The following is a 14,348-nucleotide window of genomic DNA, read 5'->3' on the forward strand; positions in this document are numbered from 1 at the left end:
ATCGAACGTGTAACCTCCTGGTACATAGGTCAATGCTCAACCACTGAGCCACACCCATGGGGCATTATCAGACTTTAAAAATTAAATAAAATTGAAAATATCCGAGTGCATTACGCATAGTGAGGATAAGGGTTGCTTCAGGAAACTTTTTTAGGTTATATGTGTCTAAGAAGTCATAATATTTTTTAATTTGGTTGCCTACAAAGTTTTGAAAACACTGTTCTGAATGTGCATGATCTTTATTTTAAACCTTTTTTGGTTTAAATGTCTTATTCAGTGTGTGCCTTTACCGGAAACCAACTCAATCCTGTTTGGAGGGAGAAAGTTGAGCTAGAAATGAAAGAGAAATTGGGGGAAGGAGGAGAAAGGAGCTCATGTCAAATACTTTTACATACAGATATGATTGTTGAGCTCTTATTTATCAGCCTCAAACCCACCCTTCAGATCTCTCCTTTACGATGTGGGAGCTGAGCTGAGACTGAAAACTAGTACATTTCTCATTTGACAACTTGCTCCTGGTTGGGATTTGTAGGAGGCACTAGAGGGAGGCTTGAAAGCTGAAGGCTGGGGGAAGGACTTGTTTCTTTCTTTCAGCTTCCTGTTCCCTTCAGTGAGAGCCTGGCAGTGCTTCTGGTAGTGGCAGTTTACTCCATTAGCAGCACAAAGTTCACATTCGTTTTATATCACAAAGTTTGGGAACATACTATTTCTCATGTTGTGTTTATTTTAAAGTCATATATATATATACATATATATATTCACATAATGTGTTATTTTATAATAAATTTATGGAGGAAAATGCAGCTAAGGTAAATGTCCTCATATGTATTCAAATCCTTTGGTCACATGACAAATCACAGACTATTGGATCTGTTCATTCTCTCTTTCAGGACTCCCTCAATCTGTGTCGTCCTCTGCTTCCCCTTGGCCCCGGCTTTTCCAAACACTCTCTTGCTTCCTCACCAGGTCGCTGCAACAGCCTAACTGGTTTCATCTCTAGCACCATCTTCCCCAGGCCACCCCCACACTTCACTTAGGCCAGAGAGAGCTCTTTCTGTATGTGGATACGATCAGTGCCTCTCCATTACCGAACACTGGTCAGTAGCCTCCATAGTCTGAAGGGTCAAGTTAAATTCCCTAGCCTGGACTCTCAGGCCTCTGCCTTCTTGAGCCCAGACACGCAGGTCCTGAAGCCCAGTGTACTGCCACTAAACAATGTTCTTTTGCCTCTAGCTAGACGGGCCCACCAACTTATACTTCCTATGTTATCCTTCCTTCCTTCTTTTCTTCCATTATTCTTTACATTAGCAATTATGGAGTAATAGCTCTGCTAGGCTTTGGATCTTCTAATCAAGTCTGTTACCTCATCACTCATTGGGTGTTTTCCAGGAAATATCACAACTTCCGCAGTGTCCCTCCGTGGTAGCTAGTTGCCAAGACAGCCCCCAATGGAGCATGCCTCTCAGTACCCACATCTGTGTAGTCCCTATCCGTGTGAAATCTGGCTTGGGCCTGTGACTCATTTCAACCAGGAAACTGAAGCAAAACTGATGCTGTGCTGGCTCTGGGCCAAACTCTTAGGAAGACCCATGTGTGTGCTGGGGGAGCCCCAGACTGCGTGTCAAAACCCAACCACCGTGCTGGAAAGACTACACGGAGTGCCACATGAAGAGGCTGCATGGAGAGGAGAGGCTCTAAGAAAACATGGGGAGGGAGAAAGGCCCACCAACCCAGGGTCCCAGATGAGCCTCCAGAGAACTCCAGCCACAGTCACCATCTGACTGCAGGACATGAGACCAACAGAACTGCCCAGTCAATCCACAAAAGTGAAAAAAATGAGCCCCCAAGTTTGGGGTGGTTTGCTCTGTGGCACAGATAACTGAAATGCCCCTTCACCACACCATGCTCTCACTCTTTCCCCCCATAGCACCTTTTCCATCCATACCTTTACTATATTCCTAATCAAATTTTGTCTGTCTCCCCTAACAGTAAGTTGCATAAGGGCAACAATTGCATTCTATTTATTTTTTCACCTGAAAAGATTCAGTATAGAAAATAGAAACCACTTGAGGCATTTCAAGTAAATGGTGATTTGATATTTACAAAATCACTGGAAAGCATGCCGCCGGCTAGACTTTTGGGCTCAAGGTCGTGTCACCATAGTTGTAATACAGAGGTCTGGAAACTGCTGGGCTACCACTGCTATCACACATCCAAGAAGATGATGGTAAAAATATTTCCCAAAAGCAAAATCCAAGGGTAGAGCTGAACTGTAACATTCTCACTTTGTCTGTGAATTTCATATCTTCTGCGCTATCATGAAAGTCGATAGGCAAATACAAAATTCATTTTAGATGTTAACCTTTTCACCTGTTTTGTAAATGCAATCAATTTCTGCAGAAGTAAGGAAGTTGCTTTTTCAAGACCAGTGCAGTAGCTGATTCTGGAAAGTATGCATAGAGTATGTTTAAAGAAAATAAATTGGCCACAAAGTCTATATTCTTGAAAATAGTCACAATGAAGGCCATATTGACAACTGAACTCTATGGCTTCACTTTGAACTTTGTTTAACCTTGGAGATTAAATAAAATCACTTCATGCATACTATTTATTTATCCAAGCTATCACAGTGCCACATAACTGTCTTTTGAGATGAGAAGTGGAGCAGAAACCAGAAACAGGAACTCAAGACTTCTGGTTTCTTAGTTCAGCCATTCACTATAAAGATGGATTAAGATCGTTTTCACCTTTGTTTTTTTCACCATTTATAAAATGCAGGTATGATAGGATAACCACACAATGCTGACAAAATATTGGGTGAGCTCTCACCCACCCCATTATCCTCATACACTGTAAACTGAATCTCTGAGCTTCACAGGGCTCATGAGCAGTTACAAAGCACATCGCTACATGATTAGTTTAGCTTTTCATAAAAAGCATGAGCAGGGCCCAACTGGTGTGGTTTAGTGGTTGGGCATCGACCTATGAACCAGGAGGTCACAGTTTGATTCCCAGTCAGTGTGGGAGGCAGCCTATCAATGATTCTCTCTCATCATTGTTGTTCCTATCCGTCCCCCCTCTCTCCCATCCTCTCTCTGAAATCAATAAAAACATATATTTTTTTAAAATTACTGAAGGGTCCCAGGTTCAATTCTGGTCAAGGGCACATGCCCGGATTGCCAGTTTGATCCCCAGTGTGGAGCGTGCAGCCCTTCAATACCTTTACTAGATTCCTAATCCAGAAGGCAAAATGATTCTCTCTCATCATTGATGTTTTTATCTTTCTCTCCCTTTCCCTTCCTCTCTAAAGTCAATAAAAAATATTTTTTTTAAAAAAACAAAAAACATGACTAGGATTTTTAAAAAGAAGTTGATTATAGTAGGTGAATTTTAGGGGGATTTTTTGTGTGGAATTGTGTTATTTGCTTCCATTGCTGTTGTTGAGATCTTGTGATTTTTTTATGAGTTGTTTTATAGTCTTTTTTTTTAAAGGCTAGTCAAAACTATAACCAAATATTAATGGTAGGTAACTCTGGGGAGTGGAATCAGGCATCATTCCTTTATGTTTTACTTTATGTTCTTATGACTTGTTTATATTTTTACAATTGGAGTATAGCATTTTCAAAATTAACAATAAACGTTCTAAAATGTTATCAATGATTAACTCTGAGTAGAGGGATTGCAGATGATTTTTACATTTTTTTTCTTATTTGAACTTCTTGGGGGAAAAATGTGCATGCTTTAAAAGAACATTGACTACACTGTTGTCACTTTTCCTACAGAAAGTGCAGCAAGTGTACTAAGTCACAACTCAGTGTGCTCTCAGAAGCTGGTAAAACCTTCTTCACCTCATTAATCATTGGTAGATCTGAGGAACCTCCGCAAACCAGAAATAATGGTGTGGGGTCACACTGCACAGTACCTGGGGGGGCTGTCTGACTTAGGATCCATCAGGCCGGACAATTCAAGGTCAGACTGGGAAGGGAATGAGAAGTCTTCCTGGGACACTGCCCCATTCTTTTGTGGCTGTCAGAACGTGGCCAGAGAATGCCAGGGACCGAGCGTGTTGCCTCTGTTTTGGGAACTTTATATGATGTGATTCCTTATTGTGTTTTTCTGTTTGTTTTTATTCCATAAACTTGAATGGACTGCTTACTATTTACCAGGCCCTGTGCTGATAGAAAGAGGCAAAATATAGGTTTCCTACCCTCAGGAAGTTCATCATCAAAAGCAAGACTCAGACAAGTAACAGGGTACATTGCAATATAGGAACGTAAGTGATATATCTTGGTTTATACAAAGTGCTCAAAAAATATAGAGGAAGGAAAAACCAAGTCTGGGGGATTCAGGAAAATTGTAGCAGAGTTTGAAGTAAACAGTCCAAGGAGAGGGGATAGGAGAGGGAGTTGGTGCCAAAGAACCGCTAGGCAAAGACCTGGAGGCCAGAAAGAGTGTGGAGAGAGGACACATGCAGTTCCTGCATTTACCACATTGCTGCCATCAAGTGACCACACAGTGGTTTAAAACAATACAAATTTACTTGAGCCTTCGACCTAGGAAATAGTTACTTTTATCAAGATTCAAACAATCACGCTTTCTATTTGTGAAGCCCTTTAATGTATACTTTCCTCCAGCTTGTTTTTACTTTGAGATCTCAAAAAATCTTTCTTGCCATTTTATAGTATCTTAATAACCGAAGTATTCATGGAAATTGGGAATTTTAAAGGCATCAAGAAATTATTTCCATATGCAAGTATCATGTATGATAAAGTGCCATTTGACTGTATGTTTCATTAAGTTATTTGAAATGCAAATACCTGGTTCCAAGGTGTTTTAAGCACTTTTCCCTTCTCTAAGTAACCTGTGTCCAAAAATTAAAAGGATCTTCATTTTTAGCAAAAAAAAAAAAAAAAACAAAAAAAAACAATACAAATTTATTCTCTTGTAGTTCTGGTGGTCAGAAGTCTGAAATCAAGGGGTCGGCAGGGCTGTGTTACTTATGGAGACTTCGGGGTGAGTCTGCTTCCTGCCTTCCCAGCTTCTGGAGGCCACCTGCATCCCTCCACCCCGCCCTTTCTCCCATCACTCCAACCTCTTGCTTTCATAGTCTGAGGTCAAATCCTCCTCTTCCTCCCCCTTGTAAGGACACTTGTGATGACATTGGGCCCACCCAGATAATCCAGGATAATGTTCCCATCTGAAGATCTGTAATCTAATCATATCTGCAAAGTCCCTTTGGCCCCAAAAGGCAACATTTACAGGTTCCAGGGATTAGAACCTGGAGATGGTTAGAGCCATTCCTTAGCCCGCCACTGTCACCCTGAGACTTTTACACCCTAATTCATCCATCTGGACAGCTCTTCTCCCTCGGGTCAGTTTAAGTGGCTCCTTTGCAGTTATGGGGTAAACCTGGGCAGTTTACTGAACGTCTCCCACTTGAGTCTCCTTATCTGGGATATGGGGATAATAACAGACCCAGCCTATTAGGTTTTTGTGAAGAGAAAATGAGTTAATGTATGGAAAGCAGCACTTGGAGTATAAAAAGCTCCAACGTAAAAGGCCTGTTGCCGTCATTGCTTTTGTTACCCAGGTCTCTATACTAGTATCACCTCTGCAAAAACACCTTTCCTAGCTGCCCTATCTGAAGTAGTCCCTCTAGTAATTCTCTACGTACCACTGTTTCTTTCTTTCTTTCTTTTTTGTTTTTCATAATCATGGTCACAGTCTCAACATTATTGTGTATGTGGTGTGTACTTCACTTAGTGTCTTTCCTCCACTTCCTTCACTACAGCATAAGCACCATTGAGCACTGCTTCTTCAGCACCCAGCATGAGGCTTGGCACCTGGTAGGCTTGCACTAAGCACCTGTTGAATGAACAAATCAAACGCCCTAGTCCTGCATCAACCAATAGAGTAGCCACTAGCCACACATGGCTACTGAGCACCTAAAATGTGGTGATTCCAAACTGAGATGCCCTGAAAGTGCAGAATACACATCAAATTTTGAAGACTCAGCATGAAGCAAATAACATTAAATATCCCATTAATAATTTTCATATTGTTTACACATTTTTTTAATTAAATCTTTATTGTTCAGATTATTACATTTGTTCCTCTTTTTTTTTCCCCCCATAACTCCCCTCCTCCCAGTTCCCGCCCCACCCTCCGCCCTCACTCCCCACCCACTGTCCTCATCCATAGGTGCACGATTTTTGTCCAGTCTCTTCCCACATCTCCCACACCCCTTTCCCCCCCAAGAATAGTCAGTCCATTCCCTTTCTATGTACCTGATTCTATTATAATCAACAGTTCATTCTGTTCATCAGATTATTTATTCACTTGATTCTTAGATTCACTTGTTGATAGATGCATATTTGTTGTTCATAATTTGTATCTTTACCTTTTTCTTCCTCTTCCTCTTCTTAAAGGATACCTTTCAGCATTTCATATAATCCTGGTTTGGTGGTGATGAACTCCTTTAGCTTTTCCTTATCTGTGAAGCTCTTTATCTGACCTTCAATTCTGAATGATAGCTTTGCTGGATAAAGTAATCTTGCTTGTAGGTTCTTGGTATTCATCACTTTGAATATTTCTTGCCACTCCCTTCTAGCCTGCAAAGTTTCTGTTGAGAAATCAGCTGACAGTCGTATGGGTATTCCCTTGTAGGTAACTGAGTTTCTTTCTCTTGCTGTTTTTAAGATTCTCTCTTTATCTTTTGCTCTTGGCATTTTAATTATGATGTGTCTTGGTGTGGTCCTCTTTGGATTCCTTTTGTTTGGGGTTCTCCACGCTTCTTGGACCTGTAAGTCCATTTCTTTCACCAGGTGGGGGAAGTTTTCTGTCATTATTTCTTCAAATAGGTTTTCAATATCTTGCTCTCTCTCATCTTCTGGCACCCCTATAATTCTGATGTTGGTACACTTGAAGCTGTCCCAGAGGCTCCTTACACTATCCTCGCATTTTTGGATTCTTTTTTTCATTTTGCTTTTCCGGTTGGATGTTTTTTGCTTCCTCGCATTTCAAATCATTGACTTGATTCTTGCGCTCCTCTGGTCTGCTGTCGGGCGTCTGTATAATATTCGTTATTTCAGTCCGTGTGTGCTTAATTTCTAGTTGGTTCCCCAATATAAGATCGAGGGTCTTATTAGTTTTCGTGTAGATCTCATTAAGTTTATCGGCAGCTTCTAAACAGTTCTTGAGAGACCTTAAAAGTGTGGTTCTGAACTCTATATCTTCCATTGACAATTTTGTCCTGTTTCTTTGTCTCCGTATTTTGTTATGCTTCCTTGGTGCACCCCCTAGTGGTCTTTGTTCGCAGTCTTATAGTTAAATCTTGATTGTTGTAGCTAATTCCAGGGAGGGTTTGACCTCCAGGCCAAGTGGCTATGAGAATCAGCTGTGTCAGCAGTGAGAGAACTTCTGTCCTCTAGGGAGGTGCTAATCTAGCCTTTGCCTGAGGCTATCCGGCAAATGCCTCTGTGCAGGGCTTGGGCGGGGCGGGTCGCACAGGATCAACAGCGTGGGCCGGAGAGAGCAGTTATGGCGGCTCTCAGTCCTGTCCCCAGGGGCTCTGCCTCTCTGAGTCCCACCACCCACTACAAAGCTCGGAGAGAAAGCTGCACTCGCTCTGACCAAAGCCAGACAGTCCCGCTTCTCCCGTTTGAGTCTGGGTCCCTAAAGACTCGCCCGGATCTGGAGCTCAGAGTCTGCGACTCCCTCCCGATTGAAAACGCCAACCGCGCCCTCCGCTGCCAGCCCGCTCCACGCACTCCGCACCTCAGAATTTGACTTCAGCACTGCGCCTCCTCTGAATGTCCGTGTGCGTTTCTCTTTCCTCCTAGTTGTAGGACTTCCACTCAGCCAGCGTTCCTGTGGTTCTGCGTGATGTCCGTTCCGTCTTTTAGTTTCACTTTTGAAGTAGTTGTTCAAAGCAGCAAACTCCGGCGTTAACCTATGCCGCCATCTTGGTTCCTCTTAAAAAAACTTTTTTCTGTTTACACATTTAAATAATAATTTAGATATGTTGGGTGAAATGAAATATATTAGCATCAATTACTAAAAATTTTAAATTACATATGTGATTCAGATTATAGCACTGCCCTCGAAAGCCCTTACAGTATGTGCTCTAAAGGTTAGACTGTAGTTTGAATCGTCGTCCACCTTTTACTAGTTGTGTGACCTTAGGCAAATTACTTCTTTCAAAAAAAAAGTTATCGAGAATTGAACCCGGGCGGGGGGGGGGAGGAGGGGGGGGGAGGGGGGAACCCTTCAGCCTGCAGGCCAATGCTCTGTCCACTAAGCAAAACCAGCAGGGCCCCTGGCACATTTGGAGGCTGTATCTGCTCTCCCACCCTTTACAGACTGGCGTTGTCTCTGGCACTTCGAAAGAGGAAGGGTATCTCAGAGTGATGAGTGGAGAAAAGCTGGTCCTTGGTCTTGGTGGTCATCGAGAAACCAGTGAATTTTCACTCCTGAACGGAGTAAAGAACAAAGAGGCATCCTATGAAGCTCAAGCTGTTGTTCTGGTGAGGTTAGAAGAAAGAACCAAGCTCTAGGAGCCAACCAGAAGAAGGAAAAACTGCGTAGCAATGGCTCTGAAGAGATTGAAAACAAGTTGGCATCTGCAAAAGTGAGAAGAGGAATCATCAGGAGGGAAAAAGCTTTGTGGGCCTCTAACCCATTCCCTGGAGCCTCAGAAGAGTATCATACCTGTTTTACACACCAACATATTACCATGGTGCCTGGTATATAGCAGGCTCTCACTGTCTGTTTAACTAATGAGTAAAGGAATCATCTATGACCATATGAGATAAATCCAAGATGATAGTAGTAAGAGCTAGTGTTGCCTCACTCAATTTGGGACTTATTTCCATGGAGTTGGGGAGATTTGGCAGATTAAAATAGTTAATTTTCACAGACTGGGAGGAGGACACAGTCTCTTCCTTTCCAGTGCATGCCCTTGAAAGAGATCTTTTTAAAAAACCATAGAATTGAGGAGTTTGGGATTGAAATACATTTCAGGGCTTTGTGGAACTCGGATTCTTACCCACTGTGGGGACTGCAGAACATACTGGGGAGAGGGTTCTGGTGTAGCACAGTCTCATCATGTCCACGTATGTCTTTCTTGTCCTTAAAGGACATTCTGCATATTTAGTTAACAAAGACAGCAGAAGATTTGGCTGGGGAAATTTCACTCCTGATTAAAGATTCCATTTGTCTGTGATTGAGCTTGTTTTAATAAAGTGAAAGAGAAATGAAAAAAAAAAAAGTTATCTATCATTAGCTAAGTTCCAAAGGAAAAATAGTATTTTTTGTCAGAGTTGTTCAGAGCTTTATAAATGTTTTCAAGTAGGAAAAAAAGAATAATATGAATAAAATTTTAGAAGATACTTAGTAGTGATTGATGGTGGGGCTTTCACTTCTAATAATGTCTGTTTCTGATGGTTTGTAGTTTTCTCAATGACTGACATTTGGAAGAAAAATATCAATATATTTTTTTAAAAAAATCAATAGAAGTTTATCAAAATTCCCTAAATTTGTTTCCTATAAATGCCAGTTTTCAAGCCTGAAACTAAAGACTCTGCCCCAGAGGGTTTGTCAGGCATGGACGTCACAGCTCATATCAGCTCTGACAAAGGCCCACCGTTCATGAAAGCCTACTGCATCCCCCTCCTCCCCTCTTTCCTGGCCTCCAATTCTGGGACGTGCTAAGCCAAACAAATGTCCAGGGAACTATATAAAGAATTGTTATACTTCTTTTCCAAATATTTCCTTTTTTCATTCTGACTTTTCCCTAGTTGTTTTATCAATGTTATAATACACAACATAGTGTCTTGTGCTTAGCAGGTGCTCAGTAAATAGGAAATGACTCATTAAAAGAATATACAAATAAATGAATTTAATATAACTAACATCTCCTTCTTCCATCTTATTGTTTATGCTTCTCACTGTTTTCATTATTAATTTATAATTTTTTCAACATATTTGCTTCCTTCTTTCTTTTCTCTCCCTTATGCCATTATCCATGGATTTCTTTATGCTTTTTATTTTGTCTACCACTTTTTCTTTCTGATCCTCTTTAATATAGCTTCTGACTAAACTTAGGAGACCTGCAATTCTGGCTGTTACAAAAGTGTTTTCAAAACAACTTTGTATTTGTATAGCACACTATCACTTATCTCAGAAAGAGGAAATATATACATATTGATAATATAACTAACAAACCAGAATGTAGACTACTCCATGGGACAAAAAAACCTGTTTTCTTCAACAAATAAATTGTAAGATTAAAAGTAAACAAAGAGATTGAAGGGCAATATCTACTATAGATTAATAAAACCGTTAGAAACATATCAACCAATCATAATTTATAAACTTCTTTGTATTTTAGTATAAACAAACAAAACTATAAAATAAAAACATTTAAAAGATTTATGAGACAATTGTAACTTTGAACACAAACTAGATATTTAATGATATTAAGGAATAATTGCTATTTTTATTGCAGTATGATTGACATACATTATATTAGTTACAGGTGTACAACATAATGGATTCAGTATTTATATACAATGCAAAATTATCAACACCGTAAGTCCAGTTAAAATTCATCACATACATAGTTACAAAAATTTGTTTCTTGTAGGTAATGAGAACTTTAAGATCTACTATCTTGGCTACTCAAAAATGCAATGTAGTATTATAAGTTATAGTCACCATGCTGTATATTATAATCCCAAATCTTACTCATTTTATAATTGGAAATTTGTACCTTTTTATCCCCTTCTCCCATTTTGGCCACATCCACCCCCAGCTCAGGCAAACATCCATTCATGTTGTCACAAATGCCAAGATTTGCTTCTTTTTATGGCTGAATAATATTTCATTATATATATTCCATATATATCACATCTTCTTTATCCATTCATCCATTCATGGACATTTAGATTGCTTCCATATCTTGGCTATCCTACATAATAAAAGCATAGTATGCAAATTGTCTCCTCGACCAGAGTTCTTCTGGGAGTTTGACCAGGGGGCAGGGCCAGGGCCAGTCGGGGGAAGGGATGGAGTACCCTGCTGGCGGCCTACAGCCGCTAGGGTCCCTACCAGTGCATGAATTTCATGCACTGGGCCTCTAGTTGTAAATAATGCTACAATGAGCATGAGGGTGGGTGTATCTTTTCAAATTAGTTTTTTTGTTTTCTTTGGATACATACCCAGAAATGGGATTGCTGAGTAATATGGTAATTCTATTTTTATTTTGTAGGACCTCCATACTGTTTTCCATAATGGCTGCACTGAGCTACATTCCCACCAACAATGCACAAGGGTTCTCTAACCTCACCAACACTTTTGTGTGCAAACAGCAATGTTTAGTTGTACAATCAACATTTTTTACTTTTTATCTTTTTTAAAATAACATTTTATTTTTCAAAATGCACAGCTGGTGAGACCTGTTGTTCATACATCATCACCAACAGTTGGGGCATCCCCACCTTCGGTATTTCTGGCGTAAATTACTTGAGCTCTATGCTTGGAAACTTGCCCTGGCCAAGGAGCCACAAATCTTCCATCTTTTAGAGACAATAGCTGGGGCTATAAGCTTGTAGCTGGGACCTTCCTTACAGAGCTTGTCGTATGTTGCTTTGTCAAACGAGACCAGGTTATTGGGCTTGTCCCGAACTTTGTCTTTGGACCACTTCTTCTTTTTGGCCTTGCCCCCAGATTTGTTCACTGGATCTTTGTCTTTCTTGGCCAACTTTCCAGTATCTTTCTGCTTATTGTCGTCCTTGGGTGGCATAGGGAACTCGGAGAGCAGCTCCTACCACTACTACCTCGGTAAGATCTTAGGCAAAAGGGCTATTTCTTGTCTTTTTTATAATAGCCATTCTGACAGGTGTGAGGTGATGTCTCATAGTGGTTTTAATTTGCATTTGGCCCTAGCTGGTTTGACTCAGTGGATAGAGCGTCAGGTTCGATTCCAGTCAAGGGTACATGCTCGGGTTGCAGCCTCCATCCCCAGTGGCGGGCATGCCGGAGGCAGCTGACCAATATTTCTCTCTCATCATTGATGTTTCTGTCTCTCCCACTCCTTCCTCTCTGAAATCAATAAAAAATATATATATATTTAATTTGCATTTGCCTGATGATTTGTGATATTGATTTGTGATATTGAGTACCTTTTCATATGTCTATTGGCCATCTATATGTCCTCTTTGGAGAAATGTCTATTCAGGTCTTTTGCCCATTTTTAAATTAGATTGTTTGATTTTTTTACTATTGAGTTGTTTGAGTTCTTTATATATTTTGTATATTAACTTTTTATCAGATATATGATTTCCAAATATTTTTTTCCTATTCAGTAGATTGTCTTTTCATTTTGTTTATGGTTTCCTTGGCTGCACAGAGGTTCTGTTTTTAAGGTATGATAATGGTAAAAGTGCCCATATCTTTTAATGATACACTCTAAAATATTTAGAAATAAATGGATATGATATTTGGCATTTTATTTAGAATATTGGGAAAATGTAAATGAAGCAAGACAGGCAGTGAGTTTATCAGTATTATGTCTGGGTGATGAGTGCAAGGACTTTGTTAGACCATTTGTCTTTCTATGTCCTTAAAATTTGTCATAATAAAAAGTAAAACATAAAATAATTGTTTATTGCAAATAAGTGTAATTATAGAAAATTTGAGAAATGTAGAAGAGTAAGAAAAAGGAAAAAAAAATGCCCTAGCTGGTTTGGCTCAGTGGATAGACAGTTGGCCTATGGACTAAAGCCGTGGTCGGCAAACTGTGGCTCACAAGCCACATGCGGCTTTTTGGTCCCTTGAGTGTGGCTCTTCCTAAGTCTTAGGAGCACCCTAATTAAGTTAATAACAATGTACCTACCTATATAGTTTAAGTTTAAAAAATTTGGCTCTCAAAAGAAATTTCAATCATTGTACTGTTGATATTTGGCTCTGTTGACTAATGAGTTTGCCGACCACTGGGGGTCCTGGGCTTGATTTGTCAAGGGTACCTACCTCTGTTGCAGGTTCAATCAGGATGCGCATGTGGGAGACAACCAATCAATGCGCCTTTTTCACATCAATGTTTCTCTCTCTGTCTCTCCTCCTCCCTTTCACTCTCTCTAAAAAAAAAAAAAAAAAAAAAATCAATAGAAAAATAGCCTCTGGTGAGGATTAACAAAAAAAATAAATTAAATTAATGCCCCAAATAACACTGCAGTGATTATTTCTTAACCATTTGTATTTTGGTATGTTTTCTTTCAGTCTGTGTTCTATGCACACACACATATAAATACATGTGTGTACCTATGGCTATTTTAAAGCATGACCACACATTTTTGACAGTCCTCCCATAAAAAAAATGGAGTCTATGTCTTCCCTCCTTGAATCTGGATGAGTGCATGGCTGCTTGGCCCAATTTAATATGGTAGAAGTGACTCAGTGTGATTAAAGGCCATGCTCTTGGGACCTTGAGCCACCTTGTAAGAAGTCTGACTACCCTGTGGCCTTTAAGCTGTGAGGAAGCTACATGTAGAGACCAAGTGTAGAGACTCCCATTGAGAGCTCCAGATGAGCCTAGACTTTGAGTCATCTCAGAAAAGGTGCCAGATTCATGAATAAAGATGCCTCCACATGATTCCAGCCCCCAGCCATTCAGGAATTCTTAGCTGAGGCTTCAGACATTGTGGACAAATGAAAGTTACCGCCTGGCCAGTGTGGCTCAGTGACTGAGTGTGGATCTATGAATCAGGAGGTCATGGTTCGATTCTGGTCAGGGCACATGCCCAGGCTGCAGGCTCAATCCCAGTGGGGGTCATGCAGGAGGCAGCCAATCAGTGATTCTCTCTCATCATTGATATTTCTATCTCCCCCCGTTCCTCTCTGAAATCAATAATAAAAATATATTATTTTATTTTATTAATATATTTTATTGATTTTTCACAGAGAAGAAGGGTGAGGGATAGAGAGCTAGAAACATCGATGAGAGAGATCGATCAGCTGCCTCCTGCAGGCCCCTCAGTGGGGATGTGCCCGCAACCAAGGTACATGCCCTTGACCAGAATCAAACCCGGGACCCTTGAGTCCTCAGGCCAACGTTCTATCCACTGAGCCAAACTGGTTCGGCAATAAAAATATATTTTAAAAAAAGGAAGTTACTATTCCCTGTTTGAATTGCTGGCTCACAGAATCCATTAACACTTTAAAACAGTTACTTGAGCTTTGAGGTAATTTGCCACCCAGTAATAAATGGTAGGAACAGAATTTGGTACTTGGAAAGAAGTTGCTGCCTTAAAAATGGCTAAAACATGTGGTATTTGTTTGGGGACTGGATG

General features: G+C 40.3%; 1 pseudogene; it reads right to left on the reverse strand.

Annotated features, from left to right (window-relative positions):
* Nucleotides 1–10,581: 10,581 nt before the first annotated feature.
* On the reverse strand, nt 10,582–13,130 carry LOC132226265 (small ribosomal subunit protein eS25-like; annotated as a pseudogene).
* Between the last annotated feature and the right edge of the window lie 1,218 nt (nt 13,131–14,348).

This window comes from Myotis daubentonii, chromosome 2, assembly GCF_963259705.1.
Source record: "Myotis daubentonii chromosome 2, mMyoDau2.1, whole genome shotgun sequence".
Lineage (NCBI taxonomy): Eukaryota > Metazoa > Chordata > Mammalia > Chiroptera > Vespertilionidae > Myotis > Myotis daubentonii.